Genomic DNA, 26,098 nt, shown 5'->3' on the forward strand with positions numbered 1-26,098 from the left:
TTTGACACTGCAAAGCCAACCTATATGCATTTCAATACGTAACAGGCCCTAGCGACTGTTCAAAGAGGCCTATTCTTGAATCCAGAGTAGTTTTGGAAGCTGGCAAGAATTCAATGATTCCAAGAAGGTATCGAAACCGCATTTGGCAAGTAGATTCGAAACCAGTCAGATCTAAAAGGCCTTGAATCGCCCTCTTGTTTCTTTTATATAGGTACAGCCAGCCTTCTAGAAACTGTCACATCCAGAGACTTCTCGAACGATCAAGACTGTTGTGTCAAATAACATCAACAGAGACAGCTCCTCACTAGGACAAGTTACTTATTGCTGCTGCAACTATTATCTGTATACTGTATGACTCTTGGATTGAATACATGAAACTTTGTTTTTGAAATATATATTATGATTTCATTGATCGTGTGTGGTCATTTACGGAATTCACAATTTAGGTCTGTGCGCACCGATCTCTGGGTTAATCATTGCGTTTACTTCGGAAAACACCTCGTAACAAGACAGCACCCGAATACCCGACACTGCATTCTGGAAATGAACACATGTGTGTAATGTTGACTCCGAATGAATTACAAGTTGGCTGTCATAAATAAATGAGAATGTTGGGAAACATCATCAGCGTTGTGTGATTAGCTTGTTATATTGTTTGATAATGTACAACATCCTCGAACTTGCCCCAAATATAATATTAATTTCACAGCACCATGATATCTGTGGTTGAGCAAATAGTTATTCCAAGCTCAGTTTTCGGAATACATCGTGAAACGACGCCCCTCCCCTTAACAAACTAAGAACAGACAACCATCACCACCATAACAGTATGTAAGTATCATTCAATGTAAAGCGGACCTATTATTTCAAATCGTCAGGCAGCATTGACTACACCTTGTGTCGATATCTATTACACAAAATGTATTCCAGTTGTAAATTGTCCTCCAGATATTTCCAAACAGAACATGCTTTCTTAAAAGCCAACACTCATTACGTCCTTTGTCACACTGCCAAAAGATCTGTGTTTACTAATAGTAGGCCTTTCCATATCAAAATGGCCACGCAATTTCAAATCCGAAAATATTGCTAATAGTTATAGTTAGCCACTACTTTGAGGCTTTGCTTGGAATTACATACACGAGGGAATGCAAGAAATGCCTACGTTAATCCCCGAAAAGGAAAACTAATATGTATATTATTTCCTAACAAGACAATGCAGTGTGGGAATTATGCTTAAATATAGATTAGATTAAGCTACACATAACTGTGGCAGATAGCTGACAGACATAACTGAAGGGATTCATAATATTGCAAAACAGCCATGAAGAAATATGAATATGTATGTGTTTTATTAAATTTAAGCCCAGGGGCAAGGTGATGCACGAATTCATATTGTCAACGAGTGTGCGAGTTAATGCTTCGCAATAAGTGTCTATGATAGGTAAACCAATGGTTCATAGCACTGATAGCCGCCAGGACAGGCTGACACTTAATAAACCAGGGTGCCGTTGTACAATACAACCTTATCACTATGACTGTCGTAAGTCGATGTTAAGGTATGGGAATTACGATCACTTTAGCGCTAAGATCGCTTTGTACAACGGCACCCAGATCCCATTTAGACCAATCAATACTCAGTAATCCTGTGACAAGCATGATGTTCCTTGGACGTAGTCTTCCCAGGCGTCCCTACAGGACTCCATATATTTTGAATATAAAATTATTGCTTGTAAAACTATTACTTGAAACATAGACCATTGTTTGATATGGAATTCAAATGTCTCATGTCTACTGACAACATTCAACAGATCACATCTACTTAACGCATATCCTTATGGGTGGAAACAATCCCATGAATGTCTGTCTTTATGAAGTCTGAGGCCCAGTCAGTCACGGATGACGTTTGTCAGCACCATTCCCGTGCTCATGGGGTCCACCTAATCGGTAAACATGTAAGACCTGCATCCCCCGGGGTTTTCCTTCCAGGTCGAAATTAAACACTGTGATATAACTGAATATTGACAGTTTTCAAATCTGCGTAAAACACTCACTCACTCAAAACACACCAAATACTATCCAAAGTATCCTTTCACTTGTCATTTATATGATCATAATATAATTTGGTGTACTTGATCGTTTACAAATAGTTGTAACACGTGTTCTTGTTTCTTGGACACATACTTACAAATAAGGCGACAAACCCCTTTCCATTTCCAATATAAATCTGTAGAATTCCGACTATATCATGAGCATGTGTTTAAAAATCACTCTCAAATAGTAATGATACCAGGTGTCCGCGAAAAGGTGAGCGTATCCTACCCCACCGGTGGCACCTGTCACAAACACATGCAAATGCAAATCAATTGTTCACCTGACCAAATATGGAACATACAGTAACAGTGAAAATAGGGAATTGCATCGGACATAATTTTTGTTACTGATGCGTCAAATTTAGAAATGTCCTCCACCTGTCTACCATAAAACGTTTGGAAAGCTTTATTGAGGCCTTGAATGTTGTAACCTTGATCAAACAACCTCTGAGCAAGAGTTGTATGGCGCTCTTTGAAATCTTGGTGGAAAGGTGGTCGTGTGACAATAATGTAGAGAGTTTGCTGTCAAAATCAGTCTGTCCTTCTACCATCGTGTATTGTTTGTAATGTGACGTGCAGCACACATAACTACTTTAAACAACACATACTCATTATGTTCCCTTATACATATAACCTGTCCTTTAAACATAAAACCAGAACGTGAAAGGAAGGTGTACGTGTGTTAGAATAATACGTAGAAGTCCTTCATAAGCATACTTAAGGGCGACCTCACGTTAAATGCAGGAATATATAGCCAAAAGACATATATCCGTTCTTTAATTATCCATATTATACTGTAGGAGGAAATGCTATGCTTACAACAATCACGAATTAAAGAACTAAGGGGGTTGTAGACTTCTCATTATTCCCATGGAATTAACGATCACATTTCAATTTAAATATCAGCCATTATAACAAACTTGCCAGTATTTTGAACTTGAAGATGTATTGATTGACAAATACACACACACTTTCAGATACACTTGATATCTGTCAAAATTATTGTACAGATTATAAACCAAAACAAGGAAGAACCCAATGTCCATATGATCAGCTGATGTATATATGATGTTGGGTGTATGGTATTATGTTACTTAAGGTCTGAATGAGGTTTTTTCCGGTTCATTGAGGCATGAGTCGAAAAACCGATGTGCAATCTATATGAATCCGCGTTCTAAAGATGCTACTACAGCGTTTCGTTGTTTGAATCAAAGTTGTTGGTGAGCACATCTGAGGACGTCCATGGAAAGTGGCTGTTTGAAGAAGAAAGTAGATTACCATGCAGAACGTGATTTCAAGAGCTATAAATACTAGTGGGGCGGTCGGGTAGCCTAGTGGTTAAAGCGTTCGCTCGTCACGCCGAAGACCCGGGTTCGATTCCTAATGTGTGAAGCCCATTTGTGGTGTCCCCCGCCGTGATATTGCTGGAATATTGCTAAAAGCGGCGTAAAACCATACTCACTCACTCAGTATAAATACTAGTAACCTTAAAGTAACAGCCTCTCTCCACTTCCCCATGTTATCATGGGAGAAGTGTGATGCTCACAACGAGCAAGACCTTTAAGGTTGAGGAAGATTGTAGCTAATTATCACCACAAAGTTAACCTTAAGTATGAAAACATAAAACATATGGTTTAAATACAAGTGATATTTGTGATATTTGTTGAATATTCTATCATCAAAAACCTATCATTATATTTTAAATGACTGTTATGTGAAAAAGCGTTTGGCATTATTTAACTAATATAACTATTTAATTCTAAAAATTAGGTCCACATAGAACGAATATGCCCAAATGTTTGTACTTTTTTGCATACCTTATCAGTGTTGACTAACATACTAACGTAAAGAGGAACTGTGTATTTGTGAAGAATCAATGCTGAAATGTCAAAGCAATATAACAAATAAGAATGCTCTGATACTCAATTTATCTTGGCCAAGCTTGGGATAGCTCTACGAGCGGAATGGCGGGCACTACAAAGGGAAACCAAACGCAAATTAATCCACCAGTATGCCATCAAGGTGTCGTGCATGTATGGCCAAACATGGCGAACACACCAGATATTGATCAGTCATTGTTTCATCCTTGTCGCTTCATCACCATACTTATACATATAAGGGACAGAGGGGTATTCTTGTAGTTATTGCATTCGCTTGTAACGTCGAAAGCCCGGGTTTGCATCCCTAAATGGACACCATGCGTGAATATAGCTAAAAGTGGCGTAAAACACAACTCACTCACTCATACATAATATAACACTGTAACAAATTAACACCGCCTTCGGGCCATTGGGTGTACCACTATGCGTTGTGTGTTCATTGATATAGAAAGACTGTGCTTACTGTTGCAGAAATGTCCCTTCCAGCCAATTTTACATGTACAGTTGCCGTTCGCCTCGTCACACCATGACCTACAGCCAGCACAACGCAGTGTACAGGCTTGCCCGTCCCTGTAATAGCCGCCCGTCCCTGTTACCCCGAGCTCTATCCTGAGCCCTTGAATCCTTAGCCCTGGAGCTGTTTTCAGTTCGCGCCACATCGGCTCATTCTTCACCTCTCGGTATCTTGATGATTACGGAATGGGACGAGTGTGTAGGCTAAAGTCACGAGACGCCATGCCTACCCGTAACCTTCGCAAGTTTTCGTCACCTACTCGACCCCTTTCGTTCAGTTCCGTAACGTCTAAGACATGACTAGGTAAATTTGCACCAAACTTAACAGTGTGGACGAAGCTCAGTCGGCTAGCTGTCGGGCTAACAAGAAGTTGTGGTACTTCTTGTGAGGACGATCTCTGCCGTAGGTCACATGTCTCAAAGAAAACCAACCATTTTTTGTGAGAATCCGTCGGACGTGAACTCGCGACCTTCGAATTGTTAGCCTACAGAAGTACTTCACTTGTGGCCACATTACTGCATTAACATCATACATAAAACAACTACATCTCTGATGACTTGCATTACTTTTTCTTAAATAAGTACACTAAAGACAACAAATGTTTTCAACAATTGTATGGGCCTCACAAATGTACATATATTGGCTACTTGAACGAGGTTGGTCAGTTAATATTTGTAAATAATGCCCTTGCAATTTCAAATCAGTAAATATTGATAAGAATTACATATAAAGCCAATACTATGAAGCTGTGGACACATGAAGATCAGCAACCCATGCTTGTCGTAAGAGGCAACTAATGGGATCGAGTGGTCAGGCTCGCTTAACAAATAGTGATGAAGAAAGACATTATTTCTAAATTGGGAGAATTACTGCATTTGTATAAAGAATACGTTGTTCAAGGAAATAGTAATATGCATATTCACATGGAGAATAACAACAGCATCACATTCTACATAGATCAGTTTTGAGAATGCTGTATGTATGTCTTAAGAGGCGACAAAACGGATCAGGTGTTAAGACTCGTTGAATGGGATGATTGAATGCAATCGTATCCCAATTCCATGTATCGATACTCATGATATGAATCACTGGAAAAATACAAGAAAGGCATAAGTTAATCTCAGGCGGGGATTTCCATTGCTATTACCAATCAGTGATAATTATCACCTACCAACGCTAATTAACTGTTAAGTGTTGGCTTATATTTATCCATTCCTAATCACCTATCAGCGCCAATTAACTGTTGGCTTCCCTTGTTAAGTTTCTACCTTAGTTATCTTAATGCTTTTGTTGTTCTTTCACGTACATATAAATATATATACTAAACCGCAAAAGAAACGTCAGCCCCAAGTAACATTGCATGAAAAGTTGTACTTTAAATATCTGGGTAATTTTTGTTAAAGTTTCGAAAATGTAACATTACCTTGTCCGGAAAAATGAAATTTGATGATGAAAAAAGCATAGCAGATGACAATAAAACCGATCGCCAAAACGCATTACGGCAACGGTCATGGTAACCCGATGCACGTGAATACCGTGCAAATAGAAATGCACATGCGTTCCCCCATTTCTTGCCCTATAAAAATCCACCCAGATCTGATAACATTCATTCGTTAATGAATTGCTACCACGTGCCAAGATTGACAAGAAATCAGCGACACCAAGCCCTCGGACGATTGCAAGCCGGCAAGCAGCCAATGCATTTCAAGTCCACGTAAGGACCATATACAGGCTCCAGCAACAGTGCCAGACAACCAACACTACAGATGACCGACCACGTAGTGGAAGACCAAGGGGCACCACCCGACGTCAGGATGGTCAGATTGTGCGACAACATCTTCAAGATCGCTTTGTTACTGCTGCAGAATCTGCTCGACAGACCATGGGGACACATTAGTGCGTCCACCGTGCGTCGACGATTGACGAGCAGACACCTCCACTGTCACAGGCCACACGAGGACCCATTCTGACACCACGTCATCGCCGGGACCGTCTTCAGTGGGCAACACAGCACCAGCATTGCGCCACCAGCAGTGGAAAAGAGTCCTCTTCTCAGACGACAGCCGTTACTGTATTTCAACAGCAGATGGCAGAGAGAGAGAGTCTGGCGACACAAGGTGAACGTTATTCGGATGCTTGTGTTGTTGAGAGTGACTCGTGGGGTGGTCCGAGCAATGTGGTGTGGGGTGGAATTGGTCTTGCACAGAGGGTCGGCCCTGTGGTCTTCCAAAAACATCTCGGTACATTGATCAAGTCTTGAGACCACACGCCATACCTCATTTGGCACGTCGACGCAACCATGAGTTTCAGCTTGATAATTCCTGTGCCCACACTATGAGAGCAACAAGAGACTTCCTCAAGCAGAATGGCATCAGAACCATGCAGTGGCAATGCCACGCCTGTCCGAAAATAAGCGTCTGAGAGCCATTGGTATACTTGAAGCAGGATCGAGTCAACGTGATGTTGCAAGACAATTTAACGTCCACAGAAACACCATTTGGTGTTTATGGCAACGTTGGCAACAGACGAATGCAGGCCATGTGTAACCAATAATCGACAAGACAACTGGATTCGAACAACACACCTACGAAATCGATTCCAGCCAGCAACAGTGACTGCAAGAAGCATCCCTGGCCTTCGACGAATATTTTCTCAAACAGTACGTAGCCGCCTCAGATGTGCAGGGATTGTCGCCAGAAGACCCACCAGACGTCCCATTTTGACAGGAAACCACCGTCAAACACGTCTACAGTGGTGCAGACAGCGTCTGTGCTGGACAGCTATGCAGTGGGGACATCGACCCTGTTGTTCTACCGGTTTTGGGTCGTCATGGCCCAGGCATTACTTTTCAACATGACAACGCCCGGCCTCATATTGCTCGACTCGTTCACGATCAACTTCAACAAAACAACAAGAATGTCATCCACTGGCCGGCTCGCTCCCCTGATCTCTCACCACTCGAGCACACGTGGGATGAGATAGATCGGCGCCTTTGACGTCAACCACGTGTTCCACATTCACTCCAGGAACTTCGAAACATGCTCCAGCAGATATGGACAGATATCCCACAGGACATTTTTCAGATGCCTGGTCCATTCCATGAGATGAAGATGTGTTGCTTGCATCGCAACCAGAAGTGGACACACATGCTATTGATTTGTAAATTGACATTTTGGCATGTTTATGCGTCTTTTTTATGAAATCACGCATTTTCTGAAGTCAGTATGGCAAATAAAACCATTTGAACACTTACAGGAGTCTTTTATCTGTTGCAAACCGAAATTGTTTCAGATTTGGTAAAAAACATAACTTTGCACTAAATCTTATTCACAGGAACTTTTGTCTTTCAGTATATATACTCCGAAACGTTGTGTCCTCATAATAAGGGAGTTGACATCCATATATTCTTTTCTTTGTGTATATAACTGTTAAAACTATTGCACATTCTACTACCCAAACAGAGAATAACCAGTAAAGACCCGGGTTAGAATTGGTCTCAAGCAAATAATGCTTGTCGTAAGAGGCGACTAACGGGATCGGATGGTCAGGCTTGCCGCCTTGGTTGATGCATGGCATCGTATCCCAATTGCGTAGATCGATGCTCATAATATCAATCACTGAATTGCCTAAGTCCAGATTCGATTATTTACAGACCGCCGTCATATAGCTGGAACATTGCGGAGTGCGGCGTTCAACAAAAAAAAAAAAAAAAAATCAAAACAAAGAAGAACTCAATTTCCGTATGGCCAGCTGATGTTCCTGTGATGTGGGATATCCGGTCTTATTTTACATGCGTTACATGACATATTATCGTATTCAGATCTTATTGTTACAGAAACTGCAATCCCATGAAGATAAATGTGTTTGGTGGTTTGAACGTTTTACTATCTCCATACATTATATGACAATCAGTAGAAGTACTTCACTTGTCGAGAAATTACTGCATTAACATCATACTACTGTGATGACAAATACATACAGCTAACATCAATACGTACAGGGCAAAGTAATCTAATTAAAAAACAACTACATCTCCGATGACTTGCTTATTCTGAAGTAAGTACTCTAAAGACAACAAATGTTTTCAACAATTGTATGGGTCTCACAAATGTCCATATATTGGCAACCATGTCAGATTTACACATCATGTCTTCTAAGTTGTAAGTCCCAACTACAGGTACTTACTGTCACATCTGTTAGAAGACCCAGGTGTCCATCCATGTTTACAGCTACATCTTCCAGTTTTCCGATTACACGAAGATACACGACATCCAGCTGAACATTTTGAGTCACAATTGACACCAAACGAGCCATCAGGACACTCTGTATCAACAGAAAGAGGATAACCTCTTGGACACTTAACAAACGTCTCAGTGTGCAGCAGCAGAGGGTAGTTCAAAGATATTATACCTACCATCTGTATTTTAAAGCCCTTTCTTTACCAATAGTGCAGGAGTTTAGTCGATATTACTCATGTCTGAATACATTTCACAAAACAAACAAGTGAATTCTACCAGCTTAATTAGTAACAGCGGTCAGAATGTTACAAACAACGAATTTACTATCCTGCCTGGAAGATTGCACGCGGCAGCGGTGGAGTGAAGGGGAATTATATTTCAGTTTCTGCGCATGACTGTCCACATGACATTGCTGACTTCCGCCTAGGTCAATGTCACGCTCGCCACATTTGAGAAACAAGAGGATTGTCAGTCAGAGTGTTAGCTATGTATTAGCTTTATAACGTTTCTAATGTTCCTTTTCATGACTGTCAAAATTATGAATTTTATAGCATGCATTCAATGAAGAAGGCCGGTAAAATTAAGTTTGTCAGTGTAAAACAAGAATTGTATATTATATTTACCTGTCAATTATTTGTGTAGTATTATGTAACTAAACTTAAACTATGTCTTTAACCGGACATTTACGGACTGAAATGCCAGTTAAACACCGCTTGGCAATGACGGAACTTCCTTTCCCCCATGTCATACACCTTATGATCGAACAATTTCCACGACAAATGTGTGTCGCCAGCGGGATTCAGTCCCGCAAAAGTCCAAAACGAAGGCTAACGAAAGTAATTTTCTGCCATGTCGTCATGGCAGAAATTTCCATCACAAAAAAAAAACAGTTAAAACGTTCATGAACGGTTAGTGCTTTAGTGAGTTAATGTAACGTCGTATCTGCATTATTCCATCAAGTTTATATACATGCAAGTATGTCAAAAATACAAAGTTATATTTTAAAGCAAATTTGTCACAAATATATTTATTCTTAATATATTATTTACAACTTTTTAAAACATGGGCTATAAGCCACCAGCAATCAAAGCTAGGCCACCTCACTGCGGATCATGGAGACTTACTCATGTTCGACTATACTAAGTGACTTATGCAGCTTTTACCTAATGACATACAAATGGCAACATAGATGTAAATAAACTAACTTGGAACGCATTATGTGCACAGATTGTGTATCTTATCTTATTTTGTTTGCGTCTCATTCACGCGAGTATTTGGTATTTTGTGGTATTTTGTAGAATAATCACTTTGTGAGGTAAGACATGCATGTTCTTTATTCATAGGCGATTGTGATTGGCTTTATAATTGTTGATTGGGATAAACAACAACAATACCCGCTTTTAAATTCAAAGTAGGTTTAGAGGTGTATGTTTATGGATAACATACATCGTTTTAAGTAGATGTATCTCATAAACGTCGTCGCAAATGTACTGGAGTTACGCCACTTTTCCAACTGCGATACAAGTCTATAGTTACCGTTGGTCGGTTCCACTAGAGGTGATGTAGTTTCACCAGCTGTTGACGTTTCGTGCTCCAGAGTCGATGCAGGCGTTACTTCAACTGAAAAAAGGAAAAGCATATTGCTATTTGAAATTATGAATATGCCCCAGTGTTGTTTTATGATGGGGGCTTGTAACCTGCTGCAGGACACTGTGCAGATAATGAGATATATACACATGCACAAAAGTTAAGCGCCACCATATTCATTCTCTTGATTTCACGTGTGGGAATCAGAAACACGAAATACGATGATGTATGACTGAATTAGGCTTCCATAGTTTCATGAACCCAAATTTGTCCAGATACCACAAGGAAAGCGTGCTTTAGGTGTTGCTGCAGTTCCCCTACCCTATAAATAGTGAAATTCAAGTTTCAGACATGTGGTTGCATTTTGCTCCTGTGTGAGATTCCCCTTCCAATAGAGTTTGAAAATCAGCCATGGTGAGGAGAAAGTTAACGAACGCTGAAAGATGGCAAGTGATAGGCATGAAAAAGGCTGGCATGTCATGCAGAGCTATTGCAAGACAAATGGGTCGTCATCACAGTGTTATCACTCGTTTAATTGTCAAACATGGTCAAACCAATGATGTCAATGACAGGCATAGGTCTGGCAGGCCAAGAAAGACCTCTAACAGAGAGGATAGACGTCTTTTCAGGATAGTCAGACGAAATCCATTTGCCACTTCAACAGATTTAAGACTGCAGTGGATTACCCATCGGAGACTCTCGACGATGACCGTAAGGCGTCGCCTCAGAGCGGCTGGTTATAACGCCAGAAGACCAGTAAAACGTCCTGAACTGACTGAGAGGCACATGCGGAATCGTCTGATATGGTGTCGTGCCCTCAGTCGATGGAACTTGGCTAACTGGAGAAGGATCCATTGGTCTGACGAGTGTCGAATGTTGCTACGAACTGTTGATGGTCGAATACCTGTTTGGAGGCAACGTAACACTCGTTTTGCACCAAGGAACATCCAAAAGATCGTAGCATGTGGCGGGGGGTCTGTCATGATATGGGGTTGTGTTTCCTTCGGCTGCAAACTTCTGCTGGTGATAATTCGTGGAAACCTGAATGGCCAACAATACCAAGATGCCGTTCTTCGTCCAGTGGTAGTTCCTTATTTTGACTACCATCCTCTTCAGACAAGACCTGTTTACATGGACGACAATGCTAGACCACACAGATTTCGGGCAGTTTGGGCTTATTTGTGTCAAGAAGCTATTGCCACTCTTCCTTGGCCGGCCTGTAGTCCGGATCTTAATCCGATTGAGCATCTCTGGGACATTCTTGGCCGGAAAATCAGACATCATGATCCCCCAGTTCAAAATCTCGCTGGACTTGAAGCCGCACTTCATGAAGAATGGGTCCGTTTGCCTCAGAGAAGCATTCAACGACTTGTAATGAGTATGAGGCGTAGGGTTGAAGCTGTGGTCAATGTCCGTGGATCATACACACGTTACTGACGTTTCTGTCATGCAATAGACTCTGCACTCCCTAGGGTGTCTATGTGACACCTGATAATGGTCTGCTGATATCATGACAGTTACATGACAAAAATAGTTTTTCAATGTTTTCTAATCCTTCAATTTCTGGTCTTCGGTAAAATTCCTTTCTGATCATATTCTTTTGGAACACAAGAAAAACTTGCTTTGGGACAACTTTTGCATTACATGAGGTTTACATATACGGCTTATAACAATCGTACATCTCGTTATAATAGTCATCATTAAGTGCCAAAAGTAACAGCTCACAAATATGGTGGGTGGCGATTAACTTTTGTGCATGTGTATAATACATTTAAAGGTACTGTCATATCAATGCTCACCTGTGTATGTGTCGTTAAGGTGTTTGTTTCCCGTTTGTTGTGTAACGCCACTCTCAGCAATATTCCAGCTATATTGCGGCGGCCTATAAATGATCGCGTCTCCAAACTCACATCCAAAGAAGTTACCTAGCCTGACCACCTTATCCATTAAATCGCCTCATAGTGCTCAGTTTGCTTGGGATCTATTCTGACCCGGAATCCTCACCTGATAAAATAATTACCCATTGAATAGTGGATGTGTCTGTTCTGGAAATACACGTCGCAAGAAATGAATCTTTTACTCCATGGCAATATTTGCGTTCTTCCGCTATTCTCTTAGTATCGGCAAAACAAATCTAAGATAAGTTATTTGAAGCACACGAATTTTACAAACGATCAACGAGAAACTATTATCACATTACTCTTTTGGCTAAAACTTCTTATTGTAAATGCTGACGTTGACGGATGACAAAGTAGACAAACATGCTATTTTGGATAACAAATATATCAGCGTATTGATGCACAGCCACTTGAAAAGGAAAGATAAGTTTAGATGTGACCTTCCGGTAAGGCGGACGCCTTAAAAGGGCATCGGGCTACCTTGGTCGGGCTGGAAAAGTGACTTGTTGTTTGTACAGTTTAAAGCAGTCTCAAAAGCCATACAGTACCTATCCTCATACTCATAGTCATTGTTCAGTGTGTCAATTAAAAAGTATATGATAATCAAGTATACTTTAACAAATATGTAAATAAATGGCCTATAAAAACTCACTTTTTTCACAGCCATAGTGTTCACCAGTGTATCCCACTGCACAGCCAGACGGACACCTCCTGGGGTTCCTCAAACAGTCCGAGGCGTTCTTACAGTTGCACTCCATATTACATTCATCGTCATGAAGGCATTCTAAGAATGAGCAAGCACGTGTATATAACCGTAGAAAGTGTACAGGACAGACGAGGATAATACGTGGAACCACATATCAGATGTAGATGTTTTTACTTTTGTACTTTTAACGTCAATGAGAAAGTTCATTTAATCATATGGAATCAGGAAAAAGTACACCAAAAATGATGGCTAGAGATATAGTGATATCGTAGGTAAGCAATTGGATATAATAACGTGTGAAAAGGCACACAAAAAAATCACCCAAAAGAGCAGCGCATCTATTTAATGTAATTTAATCAACCATTTCTCCGGGCTTTAGTATACACTATCCACATGGTAGTATCATGTACATGTATATGATAAGTATATGTAGACGTCAGCAGTCCAAAGATTCCACGCCATGAATACATCCTTCTATGTAACTTATTTCATGCATAATAAACGTTCACTTGCCATAAGCAACTGCTACCTCGCACACTCTGAAGTTAGGATGTAATATAAGACTGGAGTATAACCGCTTCCCTTTGTACTCGTAGTCAGTAATCTTGTTGGTCACATTTTTGTGAATTGATACTTGCTCCCATCCGCCCCTTGCATCAATGTAAAATGTGGACAGACTTTTACCTTTCAACAAAATAAGACGAAAACAAGTCATTCTTTCGGATTTAGTTTAATAATGGACATGTTATGTAAAATCATCATATGACATTGATCCAGTAAGATTTACTGCAATTATCAAACATGGCTTATCTTTTGTATTACCAACAAAAAATAAGAATTTTAGACGAATGATTGTTTGATATGCAACTGTTAGATTGGTTAGAATCAACTTCAAAGTTGAACTAGGACAGAAGACTGGCGGGCGCTCTTCCCTTGTATCAGATTTGTTTGTCAACTGACAGCGGAACTGATGGGTCCAAATCACCTATCGACAGTTTTCAGAACAACCGAGAACCTAAGCAACATTGTAGATTGATGGGATTGTTGCTGAAAATCTTGACATCTGTTTAAGGTAGAAACAAAAGTGAATTCACCCGCAAAAATCCAGTCACATCATTCAATCCAACATTAATTAAGCTATACAAATACGGCTGGTGTAAAGTTTCGTGCGTGAGGGATACATAGTCAAACTGATAAGCAGCGGTATATTATTACCACTTACGTCAAACCAAACGTGGTCAATATAACGGAATACAATATTTAAATATACATGATGTTGATTGATCCAAAGCGTAATCGGTCCAAATTATTTAATTATAATGCAATAATGCATATTTACGATTCATAAAACATGTGGTAGTGAATTGGTCTTAACGCTCCCTTGAACCGTATTCCAGTTATATCTCAGCGTGTCAGCAGAAGTTATACACATGTCAGACGTTTATCACTTCTCACACAACTCTGCACAGTAGACCAACTTATAATTAATCCCAAATACATTTACACATGATTAATATAGACCTACTTGGTTCATGAAAAATTCGAATGATGTTAAATTCTCTGGGTGGGCCTTCGATACTGCATGTTATATAACCTGTGTAACCCTGACTTGTACACGTGCTGAGGTTCTCATCGACTACGTCTTGGTGGTCTTTGCAGGATGTGTATGCCAATTGGTTGACTGAAACCATTAAAATGTAATTAATTGGAAGATGTTTCCATGGGACATCTGCTGAATTCATAATTTAGACATTATCATCTCAGTCGCTAAACCAAAATATAGAAATCCACTTCATGTCAAGCAAAGAAAATCAACTTCTGTTGAGCAAGTCTATCTTTATTTTCAAAAATAAAAAAATAAAAGGAGAATATAATAAAAACTGTAGAAAGTAATGTAATGAGTTCATCGAAAGTTTATCCGTGAGGCATTAACTCGACATTGTGGAATAGATAAAAAAGATAAACCCTTATATATAACACAATCATTTGGTAGAATACATCTTACTCTAACTCATGTTTATATGCCACTAAGTGTGTGTCGTACTTAATACATGTATGCATGGTCAAAACAGTGTTTCAAATGCACGATCTTCTAGTTTCAAGGCAATCACGAGGAACAAAGAGGGACAGTTGGTAGGAATAGGTTACGTAATATTTGCAACTATTTAACCACAGCGGTTTTACTGCTTGAAACATTTAACATGGTAAGTGTCATCCCTTGGTTAAAGGTAATATGATGCGCGATGACATTTGTATGTGTATATAGTGAATAAAAACATATTCAAGAAACAACCATATGCTATTTTACCATTTGGACTGACCATTTATTCTTTTGAATGTTTCAATAGGTCTCTTACCATACTGGCATCGACTGCCTGTGAAACCAGTCTCACACCCAGCCTCACAGTACTTTTTGGGATGATCACACTCACTCTGGACACGACAGCGACAAGCACCTGATACATAAATAACCTCATGTAAAGATTAGCAAGTGAACACACATGTTTCTGAGTTTGACTTTTTCAGGTTCTCAGATCTACATAATTGTCCAGGGAAGAACGGTTTGATAATGAAAACATCAGCTGTTGCGATTTGAATCATGCTTATTGCCACTGATGATTGGTTTGTTTGTGGTTGTTTTACCTCACACTAGTCCAGCTACAAGACGGGGGACTGTAAATAATCGAGTCCGGACCAGAAAACCAAGTTATTAACATCATGAGCACCGTTATAAGCAACTGACATACTTTGACATGCAGTAACCTAGTCACCGAGCCTGACTACTAGATCCATTTAAATGCCGCTCATGACAAGCACAGGCAGTTGGTTCCCTGGGTGTTTGTAAATACAAGTAACCAAACCCTTTTCATATTCATAAGAATTCACTGCTAAAACCAAACTCGATTGTATGATTCCGAAGATATCAGGAGCATGTGTTCATGAATCACTATCAAGTGATGACGCTAGGTACAAGTCAAAAGTAGGGAACACATGATTCGAACACATTTTTTGTCACCGATCGTCAAATTTGTAAATGTTCTCAACATATCCTCCATTAGGCTCCTTGAAGCTTTACTGAGGCCTTAATTATCGTACAAAGAGCATGCACGACTGTACCTCATAAGTTGTTAAATGTTGACGCTGTTTTGGTGCTCAAATCTCGAAACGCATCGAATGAGATGTGAACTCTAACAACGACATTGCTGTGTTTTATTATCTCATTCCTAACTGTACAGAACAACTTAATTTGATTGTTGTGACCATTTCGCCAAATATTGCAAATAATCGAGCGTCTTTAAAGTAGGTCAGTATGTTATATTCTGATATGATGGTTAAAAGCAATATTCGTGACTGACAGTCCTTCACAATACAATAGGGTTTTCGCTGTATTTGGAATTAACTCGTAATCATTCATCTTAGGCTATCAGTCACATTTTCTCCTTTGTCGGCTTGGCGTGTCCAGCGATGTCTCTACATTCACATCTTAGCACGACGTACATGACATGCTCAGCTATAAAAACCTTCAAATATAAATTGTGTCGCATAGGCAGTATTTCAGCCATACAATGTATAAGGAAGAGAATTTATGGATGTCAACTTCTTTATTATGAGGAACACAACGTGTCGGAATATATGCTTACTCCTTCATCAGGTGAATAAATGCTATGACGCAGAGAGCATAGATATGTACATGTAAGAACAACCAAAGTAAGCAGGATGCAGTTTTGTGTAGTTTAGTTCAATAAATATTATATTTGCCCGACCCGGAGTTGTTAAGTTACGTACTGCATGCCAGTTTTGTCCTTCTGATATCAAGACAATGCTAATTAGCTTCAACATATTAACTTTCAACAGGTGAAGTCCGAATACACCCAGACACAATATAAGATCTTGATGGTGACTTGTGTTAAGCTCCTGAATGTACGATTTTTGAGTGAAGGAGTGAGTTAAAATTTAAAGTCTCATCAGACACATCGTGACTTTCAAAGGTTATAAATTTAAACTATAAAATCCTGTCAACAACGGACAGTAAAATGACTACTAGTAGAATTATCACAGATTTAAAACTATATGGAAGCATAAAAATACATCACTATACATAACAAACGGGCTATAGATCGCCAGCAGCCAAAGTTAGGCCATCATGCTAGGGGCCGTGGGGACCTACGATACTTCTGCTTCCTACATGGTTCCCCAGCAGGATTTACACTACCATTCAGCTGCATGTGATGGTAGGCAATTTAGCTGCCAGTTAAAATAGATTAACTGTCAACACAATTTCAAAATTTATCAATGTTAAATTTAAAAAATAATTAATTATTTAATGAGAACTAAAAACTCCTTGAATTGATCTATGGTTATAGATGAATGTGCCCAGTGAACGAACTCAGTCATAAAAATTGCAAATGTGCATACATACGTCCGTGAAGGAGCTCAGTCTGTGAGTTAATTGGTCGTTGGTTTACCGAAGTTTGAAGTATTAACTCCGATTAAGTATGTAGGTTTAAATGTTGACATGGCAAATACATTATTGTGAAATTCGTGAGTGAGTATAGTTTAACGCCGCTCTGAACAGTGTTTCGGTTATGGCATGTGAGCTTCATGTTGGAGGAAAGTCGAAAGTCATGTAGGTCCAAAACTAATCAGGATGAATCGGGAATTGATACACACGCTCATAGGGTTCTGGCATGCCACGAACTCATCGATTTGAGAGAGTGAACGGGTTTATTTATACTACTACTACTACAACCACTACTACTACTACTACTACGATTTGAGAGAGTGAACGAGTTTATGTATACTACTACTACTACTACTACTACTACTACTACTACTTCAGGGTATTGACACCCTAACACCAAGAATCATGTCAGACAATAGATCCCACCACCCTCGCTCTTCCCTCAATCGCTCATATTTACCAATTATGATTGGAGGGCGTGGTTTGATTAATGTGGAGGCTCTTCATGATAAAATTGTTTTGTGCACTTTGCACACATTTATTTGTCTGATGATCCTCTTGTGAAGCATGTCAAGACTCATGATGAAAACAAGGCATTCCACAGTTTTCTAAAACTAGCCAAGAAGGTGGGACATAATTTCAACCTTTTGATTTTGTTGATGGTTCTGTACTGCTTGACGGTACAGAAATGAGTGTCATCCAAGCGAAGTGCCATATCAAATCGCCATGCTTGTGGTTTTGCAACAGAGGTCCATCCACGGTATGACCCGGAATGTGTAGAGGGCGTCATGGAAAATGATAAATACAAAATTCTTTGGTATAGGATAATTTACATCCTCAGACGTATCCAGGCTAACAAACCTGATCTTGTCCTTTTGATAAATCCTATGAAGTCATTTATATCATTGAATTTTCTGTCCCCTTTGACACCAGTGGGATTGACAAGATTGAGGAAAAACATGGCAAATAAGCGGGCCTCGCTTTCGAAATGTCACGCTTGCATCCAAAGGACCAAGTTGTCTGACTCCCCATTGTTCTCGGTGCCTTAGGTTTGGTACCTAATCTGTTGACTGACCTGGGGAGAGTACCCGGGTTTGCTACCAGGACTACAGCCCGTCTGAAAATCTGGGTAATGCAGAAGGCAGCAGTGTTGGGGAGTCTTCACATTCTCCGAAAAGTTCTGGGTGGGTTTGACTAGGCAGCCCTTCCTGGGAGAAGTCCCATTCGCTGTCTGGGCTGCGTATAGAGGGGGCCCTGAGCTGATGGATGAGCCTAACCAGCCTGACTGTGCCAGGATCACCCAAACCCTCAATGCTGCATTTTTTAAATATTAATCAGTTATTAATAACAACAATAATAATAATAAAAATTCAAAATTGTAATAATCTATTTGTATGGCACCTTTTCCCATGCGCTATATTAATACATATCCCTTGGTATAATATCTTCTCGGATGTTAGCGAAAATAAGCATTGTCCCTTGTTTTGAGTAGGTTGTCAATCTGAATAAAGGGAAACAAATTGCTGTAAATATTCAATGTTATGAAAAGACAATGCCATTTTAGAAAGTGGTTAAATATAACGAATGTAAGATTTAGGATCACACTTTTTAAGTAAAGAACACATTCTGGTACTTTGGGTTGGGTCACGGGATTAAATATAACATTTTGTTACAATATTCAATGTTACTTTGAATAATCAATGCACATACTAACAAATATGAGAAGAATTGAAAATATGTAAAACAGCTTCTTCGTAAATAAAAGCGACTAACCTGCATGTGTGATCATAAGAAATAAAACAACAATGCAATGACTTAAAGGCGTCCGCTAGCCAGACGCTGGATCTGCTGAAGGGGCACCTGTAGCCACTCCCGATGCAATGCTGCTACAATTCACGCATATTCAGGAGTCAGTGACCGTATACGACGCGCAAGGTTTTCCCAATTGTGCTGCGGTGGATTCAGGTCTGGTAAGTGACTGAGTGAGTTGCGTGAACTCCGCTTTGAACAGTATTCCAGCTATTTCATGGTTTGTCAGCTTATTGTGGGAGGAAAGCCGAAAGTGATGTATGTCTCAGACATTTACCACTTGGTTTAAATTAGAAGTACGGGTATGGTGCTGACAGACCTATAAACAATCATGGCGAACCGGGATTCGAACCCACGATCATAGGTTTCATTGACTGGGTAACATGACGGGACTCGTTGCAAATGGCTGTCATCGCACTAATCAAAGCAGTGCCTTGTTTTCACATTGTGAAGTCACAAGAAGTCGTCCTGACCGTGGAAGGTCCTTCATAGCATTAATTTAACCAATGGTTTCCGAAAATCGGCTGATTAGTGTGTAATGGTAGCCCAGTTAACGCTCGATAGCTTTGAAGGACAACCCCTGTGAATGCATTCCGATCAGTTGCCATCAATGGTTATGATGTCAATCACTGGATTGTCTGGTCCTATTATTGACAGACCGCCGGCATATAGTTTTGTTTGTTGTTTAACGCCGCACTCAGCATTATTCCAAGCTATATGGCCGCGGTCTGTAAATAATCAAGTCTTGACCAGACAATCCAGTAATTAACATCATGAGCATCGATCCACGCAATTGGGATCGATGACATGCATCAACCAAGTTAGCGAGCCTGACCACCCAATCCCGTTAGTAGTCTCTTACGACAAGCATGGGTTGCTGAAGACCTATTCTACCCCGGATCTTTACGGGTCTGCATTGATGTAGTGAGAACGATCATGTTTTGTTTGTTTGTTGTTTCACGCCGCAATATTCCAGCTACAATTGTATATGACGGCGGTCTGCAAAAAATCGAGTCTGGACCGGACAATCCAGTGATTGACATCATGAGTATTGATCTACGCAGTTGGGATATGATGACATGTATCAAGCAAGTCAGTGACCACCCGATCCCGTATGTCGCCTCTAACGACAAGCAAAGTCGCCTTTTACAACAAGCATGGTTTGCTGAAGACCTTGTCTACCACGGATCTTCACGGTTAGAAAATGATTAAGTAAACGCATGGATACATCGGCTCAAACCTACATACATCTTAACTCAACATGAAAAACATATTTTTTTATAGAAAATACACCCATCAAAGTCAAACATTGCATAGCACCTCTTCTATTAGTGTGGAAACTGTTCCTTAAATTGGAAAAGAATCTATGCTGTATTTTTCAAGTTATAGGCCACACACATGTTGAAGTTCACAAGTTCATAAAGAAAAACTGTATTCTTTCAGAAAATCCAAGGCATCGTGAAGAGCAACCTCCTCGTGCCGAGTGCTGGGTAATGCCAATCGCTCTTCCCCCGTGTGGACCCGGGGTAGAATGTGTCCTCAGCACCCCATTGCTTGTCGTATGAGGTGACACAATTGGGCAACCTGTTTGCCGTGGGTTGCGCCCCTGTGTCGGTGGAGGACGGGATTCTGGTGGTTGAGGGCATTGGATCCAGGAACAGGTGTTCCTTTTTCCCAACACACCACTTCGACCCTTACTTCACTTAGACGGGTGGTAGAATTGGCCCGTTTCTATCAGTCGGGTGGTCACACCATGCCCTGTGCATGGAATACTTGAATGGAATAATTTCGAAATATATCAAACTGTTTCTCATCAAGATATATAATAACTTGACTGCAACATCGTCCTTGTTGACACTCGATGGCGGGTGGAGAGCAGAAATGCTGAACAATCTTCTCATATCATTGCTAACAACACACTCACTGGTTCATCGAAAGCTACTAAAAGAAGGCACCTTTCTTCGTCATCTGATGAGGAATTATCTCCAATAATGTCAGAATCTTGGCCAAGATTTTAGTGATTTCAACCATAGATGATAGTCCTTTAAAACTAAACCCGTTTGCGATCTCCAAGGGTATCCAAAGTGCCTGTGGGGAGGTTAAGAACGTCACACGTCTCCGTGGTGGATCAATCCTTGTGGAATGTGCACGAGACAGCAATCCGTCAATCTGTTGGGCCTCCAGCAGTTTGTCAATACACGGGTTGTTGTCTCAGTGCACAAGAAACTGAACTGTAGTAGGGGCATCGCTCGAGCTCGCTGTCTGTCAGATATGAGAGAAGAAGAGATCACAACTGAATTAAAACCTCAAGGTGTCACCGAAGTTAAGCAGTGTACGAGAAAAGCAGAAGATGGAAAAATCATCAATACCCAAACTTACCTTTTCACTTTTGCTCTCACAACCCTTGACCCGTGAAGATTCTGGGGTAGAATATGTCTTCAGCAACCCATGCTTGCCGTAAAAGGTGACTATGCTTGTCGTAAAAGGCAACTAACGAGATCGGGTGGTCAGACTAGCTGACTTGGTTGATGCATGTCATCGATCCCAATTGCATGGATCGATGCTCATGATATCAATCACTGGATTGTTTGGTCCAGACTCAATTATTTACAGACCGACGTCATATAGCTGGAATATTGCTGAGTGCGGCGTTAAACAACAAACCAGCCAACCAATCACTAAACGTCGTCACCAGAGATATGGTTATGTCTCCATCTTGAAAGTTTCATCAGACTTTTACTTTTAGAAAAGTATGTGAAATGGTGGACTTCCTCATTGATAAATCTATTTGAAACCAACCAACCAACCAAAGTCCATAAAAGCAGGTTACTTTAACATCGGAGTGGAGGTCTATGTTCCAAATCCACTCCGATGTTACAAGTGTCAAAGATTGGTCACGGTGCCAAAACTTGCACTAACAAGGCAAGGTGCTGCCATTGCAGTGAAACTCAGGAGAGTTCAGACTGCACATATGAGTTCCGGTGTGCCAACTGCAACAGGGAGAACTTGTCCTCATCAAAAGCATGTCCTGCTTTTATTCTTGAAAACAAAATATTGAAACTCAAGCATACTAATAACATTTCATACACTGAAGCAAAACAAGTTATCAATTCCTCCACAAACACCTTCTTCTAAAAGCTATTCAGCTGTCATCTCTTCTTCTCCGGTTCAATGTACCAAGGTAACTACGGCCTCCACACAATGCCAGACTTCTATCTCTTGGCTGAAGGATGACCAAATTACCATTGATGACACCATTGAGGCATCTCAAAGCTATCCAACGAAATCAACATCTGCCACCCAAATTGAAAACATTCAGTCACCACCTTCTGATCAATCTCACCACTCAGAACTACAACCTGACCCTATAAACGAATAAGAAACATTTCAGGGCGAAGCCCATTCATCGGAATCAGCTAAAAAGCAAATGAGGAGAAAAGCCAGAACACTCCAACACTTGGAGGTGCCTTCTCCTGTGACAACCACAGTAGAGGTTCATAGTCACCTCAACCAGTCCATGAGAGTGGACGTACCTCCCGCTCAAGATCCCCAGTTTAGCTGCCATGAGCTGCTCAAGTCACATCATTCAATGGAATGGCAGAGGACTCCCGACATAATTATAATGATCTACAACTTTTACTACAAGATTTTAAACCATCAGCTCTTTGTCTTCAGTAAACCTACTTGAAAAACACCGATCAAACTGACATCAGACAGTATAGTTCCTGTCATTTCTTTTCCCGTCCAGGGGCTATGGCCACTGGAGGTTCCTCAGTGTTGGTGAGGCAGAGTATCATCCACAGTACTGTTCCTCTTGATACTCCTCTCCAAGCCGTTGCTGTCAGAATAACTTTTCACATTGTTTTTACTTTGTGTTCTCTTTATATCCCTCCATCTTCGTCTATTCAGCAAACTGATCTCCAAGCACTATATGACCAACTGCCTAAGCCTTGTATCATAATGGGTGATTTGAATGGACATAATCCATTATGGGGTAGTGATTATACCAGCACCAAGGGGAGGAGTATAGAAGATTTTATTTCCAACAATGCTTTATGTTTTTTTAATGATAGCTCCAAAACATATTTACATCCCGGTACAGGTACATACTCCTCCCTCGACTCTGATCTGTTGAATGAATTTGAGTGGTCAGTCCACGATGACCTCTGTGGAAGTGCCCACTTTCCAACCATTCTGAAAACGGTTAACCCTTCTGATGTTCAGCCATCACCACGATGGAACTTTACAAAAGCAAACTGGCCTTTGTTTGAATTACTGTCCTCCAACAAATTAACTCCTAATTCTTTTGTCAATGCTCCTGATCCTATCCAAATCTTCTCTGATGAACTTCACAAAATTGCTGATGGATGTATTCTGCAGTCCTCTGCAAATCCACACATCCGTAAACCATTGTTTAACAATGACTGCAAGCAAGCAAGGAAGGCACGGAAAAAGGCTGAAAACTATTTCCGTCGCCATCCTGTGGTACATAATTTGAATAAATTTAAAATGTTAAATGCTAAAGCACGACGTCCTTTTAAGCAAAATAAGCACCAGTCGTGGCAACCTTATGTCTCAAAAATCAATTCACGTACGCCAATGTCTAAAGTTTGGATTATGATTCAGAAAATTAAAGGTAAGGGTTCCAAATCAAGCATCCACCATCTCCAAAATGGGGATGTACTACTTACTGATAAATTTGATATTGCAAATTTTGGCTAAACATTCTTCCTCAACTAACTATGATCCTAAATTAAAAAAAATATCAGAAAGAGCAAGAAAAGAAAACTATTTATTTTAAATCAGATAACGGGGAAGATTATAATGAACTTTTCTCTATTCACGAACTCCATACAGCCCTTGAACAAGCTTACGATACGGCTGCCGGAGCTGATAACATTCATTATCAACTCCTCAAACACTTGCCAGAATCATCTTTAGTAACATTATTGACTATTTTTTTATCAAATTTGGACGTCTGGTAATGTCCTCCTTCATGGCGTGATGCTGTAGTTATCCCAATACCCAAACCTGGGCGAGATCATAAGACCCTTCAAATTATCGACTGATATCACTAACAAGCTGCGTTTGGAAAACCATGGAACGCATGATTAATAATCGATTAGTTTGGTACTTAGAGACCAATAATCTCATTACTAACATACAATGTAGTTTCCGGAAAAAACAGAAGTACCATCAATCATTTGGTTCGATAAGAATCATTTGTTAAAAATGCATTAATAAATAAACAACATGCATTGTCTATCTTTTCGATCTCGAAAAAGCATATGACACTGCATGGAAACATGGTATTTTAAAAGATTTACACGATTTTGGATTACGAGGCAGTTTGCCTCAATTTATATCTGAGTTTTTAACCGACAGGCAATTCCAAGTCTGCGTGGGTTCTACCCTGTCTGATCATTATCATCAGGATCAGGGTGTCCCACAAGGCAGTATTTTGTCTGTCACTTTATTTAGTATAAAAATTAATAGCCTTTCAAAGGTTTTAAGTGATTCAATTGATGGATCGGTGTTTGTGGATGATTTTAGGGCAAAAGCATGAATTCTATCAAAAGGCAACTACAGCTTTGTTTAAATAAAATTCATAAATGGTCCTTAGAAAATGGATTTAGGTTCTCAAAATCTTAAACAAACTGTATTCATTTTTGTAGAAAATATAAACCTCATAAGGACCCAGAACTAATATTAGATAAAACTCCTATTAAAGTTGTACAAGAAGCCAAATTTTTGGGCATAATATTTGATCACCATTTAACCTTTCTGCCCCACATTAAATACTTAAAGAATAAATGTCTGAAGGTTCTAGATTTGTTAAAAGTTGTATCTAATTCCAAGTGGGGAGGGGATAAGAAAACCCTCCTCCAACTATATCGAACACTAATCCGCTCAAAACTGATTACGGCTCCATCATCTGTAGTGGGGCTTGTAAAAGCAATTTAAAATTATTAGATACCGTTCATCACCAAGGCTTGAGACTTTGTCTTGGAGCCTTTCGAACTTCACCTATTCCAAGTTTATATGTGGAGGCTGATGAGCCATCCCTTCAACAACGTCGCATAAATATCTTTGCAGTATATCTCTATATTACGTTCCACTCAATCCAACCCAGCATATGACTGTGTTTTTAATCCTCTTTAAAAACATCTCTACAATAAAAAGACATCTCTAATTCCACCACTTGGAATACGAATACAATCAGATGCTTCTGCTGCTCAAATCAATCTTGAAAACATAGCCCCAATTCCACTTTTCGCTTCTCCGCCATGGCAGTTAGTGAAGCCTGAGGTAGACCTAACATTAACCAAACTCAAGAAATCCGACACAAATCAACTAATTTATCAACAGCAATATAATGAATTACGAAGCACTTATGACACTTTTGTAAAAATCTATATTTACAGATGGATCCAAGGACAGTGACGCTGTTGCCAGCGCCACTATCATTGGATCCAGGACTCTCTCATCCCGGCAACCAGATAAGTGTTCTATATTAACAGCAGAAGCAAATGCAATTTTAACTGCACTAAAATATATCGACAACATAACTAAACATAAAGAGTTCATCATTTTCTCAGACTCTCTTTCTTCCTTCAGGCTATTAAAAACATGTCTTCCACGCATCCACTTTTAATAGAATTTATTGAATTGTTTAATGATCTTGCAACTGGCCAATACGACATCGTTTTCTGTTGGTTACCCAGCCCAGGAATCACTGGGAACACAATGGCCGATGCTGCTGCAAAGGCAGCATTCAACAAATCTGTGACACCACTTCTGATCCCATACAGCGATATCAATCTGTTTATTTGTACTTGAGGCCTCAGGCCCATATACAAAATATACAAAAATACAAATTTTCCATCAAGGAAACCTGTTATTAGATGTTACAT

The 26,098-nt window shown here is 40.0% G+C and overlaps 1 protein-coding gene across 2 annotated transcripts in view; it reads right to left on the bottom strand.

The window, feature by feature from the left end:
* Positions 1-26,098, bottom strand: part of LOC124122699 (multiple epidermal growth factor-like domains protein 11) — a 286,895-nt gene that overhangs the window by 60,317 nt on the left and 200,480 nt on the right. The window lies entirely within an intron of this gene.

This window comes from Haliotis rufescens, unplaced genomic scaffold, assembly GCF_023055435.1.
Source record: "Haliotis rufescens isolate VD_foot unplaced genomic scaffold, xgHalRufe1.0.p SCAF_2, whole genome shotgun sequence".
Lineage (NCBI taxonomy): Eukaryota > Metazoa > Mollusca > Gastropoda > Lepetellida > Haliotidae > Haliotis > Haliotis rufescens.